Source organism: Thalassophryne amazonica, chromosome 20 (assembly GCF_902500255.1).
Source record: "Thalassophryne amazonica chromosome 20, fThaAma1.1, whole genome shotgun sequence".
Classification (NCBI taxonomy): domain Eukaryota; kingdom Metazoa; phylum Chordata; class Actinopteri; order Batrachoidiformes; family Batrachoididae; genus Thalassophryne; species Thalassophryne amazonica.
This window is the reverse complement of record NC_047122.1, coordinates 18826145-18834586: the sequence shown is the minus strand read 5'-3', so window position 1 is coordinate 18834586 and position 8442 is coordinate 18826145. Positions and strand designations below refer to the sequence as shown.

Below are 8442 nucleotides of genomic sequence, written 5' to 3'. Positions count from 1 at the left end.
GCGTGTACCAGTTCTTGCCAATATCCTGCAACTTCGCACAGCCATTGAAGAGGAGTGGACCAACATTCCACAGGCCACAATTGACAACCTGATCAACTCTATACGAAGGAGATGTGTTGCACTGCATGAGGCAAATGGTGGTCACACCAGATACTGACTGGTATCCTGTTGGGAAGGTGTCGTAGCACGGACCCACAACAGGGGGCGCAAAGGAACGGACAATGAATAAGCCAAAAAGGTAACAATTTAATGTTGTGATAATACACAACGAAACGTACAGTAATTTGCACAGTCAATTTAACACCAGGTGACGTGTGGGCAGGCTCGAAGATAGAAGATCCCCGACGAGAGAGAAGCCGCGTCCCACACGGCTTTCACCACCAACGGTCTGAAGAACACCGGAGCCGCCAAGTCCCGAGTCCCCAGGTGGCCTCTGTCTTCGGCTGTCGACCCTGGTACTGCTGGCAGAAAGCAGAAATATGATGAGTGAGTGTGAGTCTGCACACTCAGTAATTCTCAGTCCAAACACAGTGAGGAGGGAGCACCTCCACCTCCAAACTAGGAACACATTAGCAGCTCCTGTAACCACTTATCTGGATGGAGTGAGAGGCGAAGACGTCGCTTCTCTCACTGACCGCCAACCCAGCTGAAAGGGCACCACAGGACAACGGCTGCAAACAGATCAGACGTAAGTCACAGTTTAAATTCAGCAGAGAAATTACCTTGGTAATGGTAGTCGATTTCTCGGGGGGAAGGTGGAGTTGCAGTCCGGCTTTTATGGTGGTGATGATGAACGAGTGACAGCTGGTGCAGAGGATGAGTGACAGCTGTCACTTCTTCTGGGTCTGGCGCCCTCTCGTGCTTGGAGCCCGCACTCCAAGCAGGGCGCCCTCTGGTGGTGGTGGGCCAGCAGTACCTCCTCTTCAGCGGCCCACACAACAGTATCCCCTCCCAATAAAACAAAACTGCACCTTTCAGAGTGGCCTTTTATTGTGGACAGTCTAAGGCACACCTGTGCACTAATCATGGTGTCTAATCAGCATCTTGGTATGGCACACCTGTGAGGTGGGATGGATTATCTCAGCAAAGGAGAAGTGCTCACTATCACAGATTTAGACTGGTTTGTGAACAATATTTGAGGGAAATGGTGATATTGTGTATGTTGAAAAAGTTTTAGATCTTTGAGTTCATCTCATACAAAATGGGAGCAAAACCAAACGTGTTGCATTTATATTTGAGTGTAAGTAATGTTTCATTTGATTCAATTAATGTCAATGACAGTGTTGTTTTGCACTTAATTAACAGTGTTATGTGGAAAAAGTTACCTTAACTTTATCAATTAAATTCAACATTTTATGCGTAAGAGTGTATATTTCATTTCTAAGAGTAATTTTCAGCTTATAAAAAAGTAGGACGCTCATGAGGCTGTTGTGAATGCGTTTATTGTAACTCTGGCCAGCGTTTGTATTGGAACCAGCCGAGCAGTTGTTAAGGGGCTGTGACATCATCAATTCAGTTCTAGTTGGTGTTGTTGCATATTTTTGTTTCATGAGCGCATGAAAGATGGTAGCCACAAATTTGACCTTGAAGAAAGTAAGACTGTTTGAAATGTAGACAATATACTGTTTGTATGTTTCTTTTGGCACTTAATCATTTATGGTCAATGTTCCTAAAACCACCTTTCAGTTTTTGCTTGTTGTTTCCGACTCAAAGCTCTGTACACAAAAGTGTCACAGTTTGTTTGTCATTGCACTGCAATAAGAGTTGTCAGTATTATTTTGTTACTCTTTGTAGTAATCTGCTGAACTTGTAGTGTCTACTTTTTTATGTATTTACAGCTACTACCTACAGTATTAAAAAATCTTTCTAAACTGCTGTGTCTGAGTATCTAGTTTTCAAACAAGTTTGCAGCTTTTATTTGAATGATTCCATGTGGGGTTTTTTGTGACAAGCTGTTGGGGAGGAAGGGGAGCATTTAACCCCCCCCCCCCCCCCCCCAAAAAAAAATAGGTGCTGACTAAATCTTAGTGTTTGTGAGGCTTTTTCAGGATGAGATTCCAGGAAGTTAAAACTAATTTGGAGAGCTGTAATAGTCAAGTGCGGGCAGCACGGTGGATTAGTGGTTAGCACTGTTGCCTCACAGTGAGAAGGTCGTGGGTTCAATTCCCGTGGCCTTTCTGTGTGGAGTTTGCATGTTCTCTCCGTGTTTGCGTGGGTTTCCTCCAGGTGCTCCGGTTTCCTCCCACATCCAAAGACGTGGGTTAGGTGGATTGGAATCTTTAAAAATGTCCTTAGGTGTGCGTGTGGGTGTGTCTGTGTTTGTTTGTCTGTTTGTGGCCCTGCGAAAGACTGGTGTCCTGTCCTGGATGTACCTCGTGCCCTATGACTGCTGGGATAGGCTCCAGCCCCCCTGCGACCCTTAATTGGACTAAGCGGTAGAAGATGAATGAATAATAGTCCAGTGCATGTTACAGACTTTTAAAATAATTGTTTATATTTAAGAATAACTGCTTTCTTGTGTGGAAATTACTGTAATTTTAAAACCGTATTAATGTCAACATTTGGGGTTTGTGAACTGTCCCATAAACTTACACAGAAGATCATGTTTAATTAAACTCAAAATTATTCAAGTAAATCTGACAGCAGCCTTCAGACTAACAAACTCACAAAGAATGAGTCTGTGGCAGGAAAGAAAAGGTTAAATCTGATTTCTGTTAAGTGGAATTTGTGAATTCAGTGGGTTTTTTTAAAAGCAGGTTAATTTTATGTTGGGGGGCTCAAAACGTGAAGGGTTCCGCACCTGAACATGCTGAGTTTGCTGTCTCCACTCATTTTGGACATGTTACTGCAGCAGGGATCAGGACCACAGACAGACTGTAAAACGGTCCACTAACGGGACAAAGACACATCAGGATTCTGTGCAACCTCTGCGTCTTTTCCTGTCATGAGATCCTTCAGATCGCACACGTGCCCATCGCGACCCCCTCTAATTACGCCCGTGAACAACTCCGTAATGAGGATTGTTTTCCCCTAAAATGTGTTTTTTCCTCTTAATGCCGTTTCTGCGCTCCATCAAAATCATCCATTAAAAACTGATCCCGAACGGATTTTGTTTTGGATTTGCGCGCGCGCTCCCGCCAAGTGCACGTCACTATGGAGACGATCCCCGGGGGGGGGGGGGGGGGGGGGGGGGGGCAGTCATTAATTAAAGAAGAGAAAAAAGGCTGACACGCGAAGGATCGCGTCACTCCTCCGGAGCCCCTCCCAGCCCAGCGCGTGCGTCGGATCACGGCTTCACAAAGGTAATTATCGTCCTCCGGTTCTTTGCTTTAATTTTCTCTTTTAAAGATTTGCCTTCGTGCGTGGGCGCGGAGGGTTAAATTCTGCAGGTTTTCTTTTGCTTTGAAGCGGATTTCTATGTGCTTTAGGGCGTGAAGCCACCAGAGAAAGAAGCACAGGCGCGCAGCACAGAGGAATGCGGTTTGCAGGTGAAAGTTTATCTAAGAGGAGGGCAAAATTAACTATATTCACGCATGATCATGCGGGATTTGTTAAACTACATGTCTATGGTTTAATCCTGTGAATCCACTAATTGTTTAAGTTCAATAATGGTGTTTTTGCGTGGTGTTTCCACGGTGCTGCCGTGTGCGTTATGCGGGACATACCCCTCTGAGGGTGTTTTCTGCTCGAATCCCTGCGGAGATCCTTATGCAGTCTAACCGAAAAGCACAGAAACGGTTCGCAGCATTGTCCTCATCTCTGTGACGTCATAGAGGTTGTTAATCATAAAAAGACGCAGATTGTCATCTTTTGCTGAGTGTGCTGCAGACCGCCGTGCACGCAGAGGTGCCAAACGAAGCGAGACCGTGAGGGCCTGATTTATTCTGTGCCCGTGTCTCTTTCTGGTCCACTTCCATTCCAGTGTCCCGTTGGTCGTGACCTCAGATCTTGACACACCCTTGGCGCATCGGCGGCGCTGCTTTTACCTTTATTGACTCATAAAGGGGGGAAAGATTGCGTGCGTGCGTGTGTGTGTGGGGGGTGGGGGGGGGGGGGGGCACTGGGCTGCTATTAGACAATGTCACAGAACAGTTTTACAGAAGCGCATTGCATTCACTGGATTAAAAAAAAAAAGACCTCTGCTGATTCTCATCAGGAAACTGATGGATTGTCTACTCCAGGTTGGGAATGCAGTCTTACCCCAAGTGAAGGAGTTCAAGTACCTCGGGTCTTGTTCACAAGTGAGGGGACAATGGAGCGTGAGATTGGCCGGAGAATTGGTGCAGCAGGATTGCATTTGCTCTGCTGTACACTGTTGTGACAAAAAGGGAGCTGAGCCAAAAGGTGAAGCTCCCTTTTGGCTCAGTTAGCTCAGTTGGCTCATCTTAGTTCCTACTCTCTCCTTTGGTCATAAGGGTTGGGTCATGACTGAAAGAGCTAGATCACGGGTACAACTGGCCGAAATGGGCTTCCTTAGAAGGTTAGCTGGTGTCTCCCTTGGAGATAGGGTGAGAAGCTCGGTCATCAGTGGAGAGCTCAGTCAAGCTGCTGCTCCTTTGCATTGAAAGGAGTCAGCTGAGGTTGTTCAGGCATCTGGTAAGGATGACCCCTGGGCAACTCCCTAGGGAGGTGTTCCAGGCACATTCATCTAGGAGGACACCCTTGTGAAGACCCAGGACTAGGTGGAGAGATCTACATCTGTATGTCCACACTGGCCTGGGAACACCTCAGTATCCACCAGTCAACGGTGGTTAATGTGGCCCAGGAAAGGGAAGTCTGGGGTCCCCTGCTGGAGCTGTTGCCCCCCACGACCCGATCCCGGATAAGTGGTTGAAGACCCCTGATCTCATAATTATGAGATCTTTTTCCATGGCGTTGAATAGATTCTCATTTCGCCAGATTAAACATAGTGTAAGGTGTCATTTTACTGTCAGATCTGGACTGTTTAAAGCCTGTGAGCAATGAAATAACATTGTGTTATGATTTAAGGAAGACTGTATGGTGTAGAACACTTTAATCATCTCAAAATAAGAAGTTCATCCTCTCAATTTAGAAGATGGAACATCTATTTATTTCATTAGTTCATTTATTTATTAGTTTATTATTTTAAGGTTGTTTTGACAGTTAAAGATATCCACGTTTTCTTATGTTCAATATAACATATTCAGATCACTTATTGAAGCACTTGAAAACCCAAAGATATCCCAACAACATGTTTCCATATGATTTATAAGAACAGATGAGGCGCATGTCCTCATTTTTGAGGAACACGAACCGCATACTTACCTTATATTATTATTAACATCTTTATTCGTGAAATATTTCATACAAATACAACATAAAAATGAAGCAGATTCATCAGATGTTCACCAGATGAAGCTCCAGAAATGGAAACCAAGTGAACCCCTTTGGCATCTCTGGATATTTAATTACTGCCCGGAAAGTACTGATCCAGTACATTAGAAAATCCAATTAATTACTGTGACTGACCTTAATATAATAATAAATTGCAAAGGACAGAATCCATTAGACAGCGAGGGAAGTGAATGAGACAGGAAGGACTCGAAGAAGATAAGGGAACAAGACAGAAATGTCATTATATATAAAGTCCAGAAATAATTTAAGTTCTGATCAGCATTTTATAAGATGAGCATGTGAAGAGAAATTTGTACGAAAGCAGGACGACAGAACTTACAGAGGGATAGTGGACTTTATTTAAGCTTCAGCAATGAGAGAGGAAGTCCTGATCTGGCCCTGAGGGGCATTGGGTTGGTGCTTATCCCTGGAAACAGCAACATGATATGGATGAGAGATGATGACTGTCAGGATTTGGGTTTTGTCTGGGTTTATTTTAGCGGTTTGGTTAGGTTATGTTGCTTTTCTGTGTGTTCTTTCTCATGTCATGGTTTTTCTGCTTTGGGCTTTCTGTCTCTGCCTCTCTTGTCTGTCTCCTCTTGCTCTTGGTGGTGGGCGTCTCCCCCTCTCTGGCTACTCCCCCTTTCTGGTGCGTTCCACGCACACCTGCTTCCTATTTGCACCTCGTCACCTGGGTGTACTTATAGCTCCCCAGTTTATCTTGTCCTTCACCAGATTGATGCACCCTGTGCCTTTTTTTGAGCTCTATATTGGTTTCACATCCTGCTAGCCTCTTGTGTATTTATGACCACCTGCTTGTTTTCTCGACCACGCCTTAGCCTGATGCTCCTTGTACTGCTGTTTGTTTTGGACTGCCTACCTGTCTACCGGACCCCGTTTGCTTCAACAGTAAACCGTTTTTACCTACAGAGCCTAGTGTCTGAGTCCTGCATTTGCATCCTACCTAACCTGTCTACCAGACCTGTCATCTGGATGGGATGCCAGTCCATCACAGGTCACTTCCCCAGCCCAATCTGACACCCATTTACAACTGAGTGGACTTGAATGATGTAGACAGTCTTATCAAAGCACACGTTTCTTTGCACACTTCTGGAATTGAGCCCCTGAGTATAGGTGGGTAATATAATACTTGTTCAACAGAGCCAACTGCTCTGCATTCAGTATTTAGAAAAGGCCTAATCTGAAAATAATTGGATAAATATGAATTACTTTACAGTAAAACTGCTGAAGAGAGCTGTCCTGGTGTACAAAAGGTACAACGTTATTTTCTTTCTAAAATTGATATCCCACAAGACAGAAATAAATATCACTATTCAAGTTGAAAAGAAAATTTGTTTCATTTTGACTAATTTCAGCTTTTCACATTTAAAGATTTTCTTCTTTTCTGTTTCATTTGACATGAAGTCGCTTTGACTTGTTTTCAAAATGTTATAAACCAACAATATCTTGGTATAAAGTGGTTGAAAATGGCTTCAGTCATGCTTAAATTGGTTTAAACAAGATATTTTATGTTTGTTACTGGATTTTATACAGCTTTGAACCAACAATGAAATCCCTTAACAGACTTTAATGAAATTAAGTGACCAATGATCTGCTTTTAAGTGGTTTGTAATTGTGCCACCCTGAAGATCAGGTGAGTTTAATGTGCCGTTAATTGAACTGGTTTCAATTTGAGATTACCTGGTTGTAAAACAACTGAATCTTTTTGGGTTTTTGATTTTTGAAAATGTTTATTTTGGTTTGAAGATACACATTTTACTCATTTATGTCATTTTAAAAAATAAGACGAATAGTAAAAAGAAACCAGATCAGCACTGAGCAGAGTGTACTGACACCCAACACATTGTTGAGTTACAGTAAATCCAGAAAGTATTCACAGCGCTTCAGTTCTTCCACATTTTGTTATGTTACAGCCTTATTCCAAAATGGAGTAAATACATTTTTTCCCCTCAAAATTCTACTCACAACACCCCATAATGACAACTGAAAAAAGATTTTTATTTATTTATTTTTTGTGAATTTATTAAAAATAATCTAAGAAATCAAGTATTTACACCCTTTGCTTAATACAATTTCACAGCAATCACTGCCTCAAATTTTCTTGAATATGATGCCATAAGCTTGGCGCACCTATCGTTGGGCAGTTTTGTTCATTCCTCTTTGCAACACCTCTCAAGCTCAATCAGGTTGGATGGGGAGCGTCGGTGCACAGCCGTTTTCAGATCTCTCCTGAGATGTTCAGTCGGATTCAGGTCTGGGTTCTGGCTGGGCCACTCAAGGACATTCACAGAGTTGTCTTGAAGACATGCCTTTGATATCTTGCCTGTGTGTTTAGGGTCATTGTCCTGCTGAAAGATGAACCGTCTCCCCAGTCTGAGGTCAAGAGCGCTCTGGAGCAGGTTTTCATCCAGGATGTCTCTGTGCATTGCTGCATTTATCTTTCTCTCAATCCTGACTAGTCTCTGGTTCCTGCTGCTGAAAAACATCCCCACAGCATGATGCTGCCACCACCATGCTTCACTGTAGGGATGGTGCTTGGTTTCTTCCAAACATGACACCAGACATTCACATCAAAAAGTTCAATCTTTGTCTCATCAGACCAGAGAATTTTGTTTCTCATGGTCTGAGAGTCCTTCAGGTGCCTTTTGACAAACTCCAGGTGGGCTGCCATGTGCCTTTTACTAAGGAGTGGCTTCCGTCTGGCCACTCTAACATACAGGCCTGATTGGTAGATTGCTGCAGAGATGGTTGTCCTTCTGGAAGATTCTTCTCTCTCTATAGAGGAATGCTGGAGCTCTGATAGAGTGACCATCAAGTCCTTGGTCACCTCCCTGACTAAGACCCTTCTCCCCCAATTGCTCAGTTTAGACAAGTGGCCAGCTGTAGGAAAAGTTCTGATGGATCCGAACTTCTTCCATTTACAGATGATGGAGGCCATTGTTCTCATTGCGATCTTCAAAGCAGCAGAAATGTTTATGTACCCTTCCCCAGATTTGTGTCTCAAGACAATCCTGTCTCAGAGGTCTACAGACAATTCTTTTGACTTCATGCTTTGTTTGTGCTCTT

At 43.6% G+C, this 8442-nt stretch overlaps 1 protein-coding gene across 1 annotated transcript in view; it reads left to right on the top strand.

The window, feature by feature from the left end:
• Positions 1 to 3191: 3191 nt before the first annotated feature.
• Positions 3192 to 8442, top strand: part of LOC117502473 — an 87152-nt gene continuing 81901 nt past the window's right edge. Inside the window, exon 1 of the mRNA XM_034161528.1 lies at positions 3192 to 3302. The gene's annotated coding sequence lies outside the window, so the exon portion shown is untranslated. The remainder of the gene's footprint in view (positions 3303 to 8442) is intronic.